Here is a 2,953-nt window from a genome sequence, read left to right as displayed (position 1 = left end):
CTGAGAGGCTAGGCTGAACCTGGTTCTCTCCCTCTCACCTGGTTCTTTCCCCACAGAGCCTGCCCAGCAGTAAGTGACATGTGAATTGACAATTCGGTATCTCTTATTTTTTTCCATTTTCCAAGAGTATGTTGGTTTTCAATATTTTCTTTTGTTTGTTTGTTTGTTTTGCTTTTCCATAAAGTTAAATAATGAATTCTGGGAAATGATGACTTGCTCTTCTGACCCAGTGGTATAAGACCGGAGACAATCACATCTCTTTAGTGATAGAGGACCACAGTGTGACACCTGAGGAGGATCAGGTATGGCAGTATCATATTCCCACCCTCAACTACCCACAGGGAAGCCAAGAAGGAACTGACTCTCCCCAATCTGTCAGCTTTGGAACAACATACAGTTCACTCTGTGCCCAAATGTTCAGCTTTATGAATACTGACTAGAGTTGATATTTGATTGTAGGCAACTATCAGGTTTGTTTGTTGTTTTTGGGGGGGTTGTTTTGTTTTTGTTTTTTTCACGTTCTCATGGTAGATGTTCTGTAGACTGGGCTTTAAATGTAGCTGGTGCACTTGAAAGACAAAAATGCTTGGAGAGATACTGCAAGAGAGTCACTGACTTGCATGATTTTCAAATGAATGCAGCATGTGCTTTGCTTCCAGAGTAGCAGTTGTGATGTGGATGTCAACACAAAGATAGCCAAGGAATGAAGCAATTGCTATGACATGTTGTGTCAGGTGCCTTCTGCCCCAAGACTGTGAGCTGAATGGTGGTGACAAGGCTAGACTAGGGGAAAGAAAGAAGAAATAGCAGGTGGCCTCCCCATTATAATGGGCAGCCTGTACTCTGACCAACTTGTCCTCTGAGGGATCCAATACCCAAGACCTTCAATTCTACACTGTTCAGTGAACTCTACATCCTGATTACACTAATAAAACCTCATCAACATTTTAAACCATGCTCTGAAGACCTTTGTGTTATTGATTCTCACAAAGATCTTTAATTTTTGCTCTATCCAATCTATAGGCATATATATAAATATACAGCATATATATGTAAATGTATGCATGATTACATACACATACATGTATAAACACCAATGTCTTAAAAAAATGCTTGATATTAAATGTAGTATTTTGCTATCTTTCTGGATTTCTTTCAGTAAGTTTTGATGTGGTTAAAGAAAAGATTTCCTTGGAGGTACACTTGATTAGAGAAATCCCATTCTAGGAGGAAGAGTGGAGCTCTTTTCACTACAGAATCCACATTCCATCCTTGGTTGAGCTTTGTTTCCAGGGGTTTAAGGGCACTCTATTAGCCATGATCTGAAAGACTCCTTGAAATTTTCTGGAAAGAAATTATTTTCAATTCATGTGAATTTTACAAGTGAAATTTCATATTTGGTACAGAGAGTAGGCAACTTTTTCCATTGAACTAAGTTCTCCTGTGCTTTATATACACTGTGGCCTTGTAGGTCAGGTTCAAGTGACCCTTTTGTAACCTAACACAGTCTGATCATGTAAAAATTTCACCTGCAGTGACTTGAGATGCCAGAATCCTTTTGCAATAAAAACAATAGCAAATGTCTCTTAAATTCTTGCCAGAACAACTCTAAGCACACAGGTTTTCCACAAACAGCAATTATTGGCTATGTTGCTTAGACATAGCCAATAATTTGGGTAAAGACTGTGAAGATCTAAAAGACCCTTGCTTTCCCAGTCCCTGCCAAGAAATTGTCACTTGTGTGAGTATCCCAGAAGAAAGAGGTTTTCTGTGTTCTTGTCCTCCTGGGTACAGAGGGCTAAACTGTGAATCTGCCCCTGATTCATGGGGAAGGAACACCTGCCAATGTGGAGGCACCTGCCATAAAGACCCTGAGCCTTCCATATCAGTCCTGCTGGTAATGCTGGAAGGTTCTGTGAGTCAAATCAGAATGAGTATGCTCTCAGCCCTTACACAATGGAGCTGTGTGCCAACATGGGATCAATAGCTACTTCCACTTCTATGGACCTGGGTACCAAGGCAGGGATTGTGACTTAGAAATGTTTCTGCTCCCTGCATGAATATTATCTTAATATCTATATGATTGGTGTTATGTTCAAGAATTTGCCTCCTATTCCAATGAGTTCAAGGTTATTTATCACTTTCTCTTCTATCAGATGCAGTGTATCTGGTTTAACTTTGAGGTCTTTGAATCATTTTGAGTTGAGTTTTCTGTAGGGTGATAAGTATGGATTTATTACGTTCTTCTACATGCAGCCATCCAGTTTGACCAGCAGCATTGGTTGAAGATGCTCTCTCTCTTCTACAGTATACATCTGGCTTTTTGTCAAAAATCAGATGTTCATGGATATATGCATTTATGTCAGGATCTTCAGTTCAATTCCATTGATGAATATGTCTGTCTTTATGCCTTTACTGTGCTGTTTTTAATTGCATATGAACTGAAACAGGAAATGGTAAGATCTCCAGTAGTTCTTTTATTATTAAGGATTGTTATACTTACTCATTTTTCCCATATGAAGTTAATAAGTATTTTCAGTGTCTCTGTGGTATTGTGTTGGAATTTTAATGAGAATCGTATTGAACTGTAGATTGCTTTTGGGTAGAGTGGAAGTTTTTACTGTATTAACTCTACTGATCCATGTGCATGGGAGATTTTCTGTCTTCTGATATATTCTTCAAATTTTGTCTTTCAAGATTTGAAGTTTTTATTATATAAGTCCTTCACTTGCTTCATTAAACAGAACTCAAGATATTTTATATTATTTGAAGCTATTGGTTAAGAGGTTATTTCCTTGACTTCTTTTTTAGACTTTTTGTTATTTGTATATAGGAGAGATACTGATTTCTAAGAAAATTTTTTCAGCTACTTTCCTCAAATGAACTCTTTTATAAATGTTAGGAAAATGGGTACAATCACTTGAAATAGGTTAAAGTGGAGAGTATCCATTTC

The sequence above is a fragment of the Mastomys coucha genome, unplaced genomic scaffold (genome assembly GCF_008632895.1).
Source record: "Mastomys coucha isolate ucsf_1 unplaced genomic scaffold, UCSF_Mcou_1 pScaffold7, whole genome shotgun sequence".
Taxonomy (NCBI): Eukaryota; Metazoa; Chordata; class Mammalia; order Rodentia; family Muridae; genus Mastomys; species Mastomys coucha.
Note: the sequence above shows the minus strand (reverse complement) of the source record.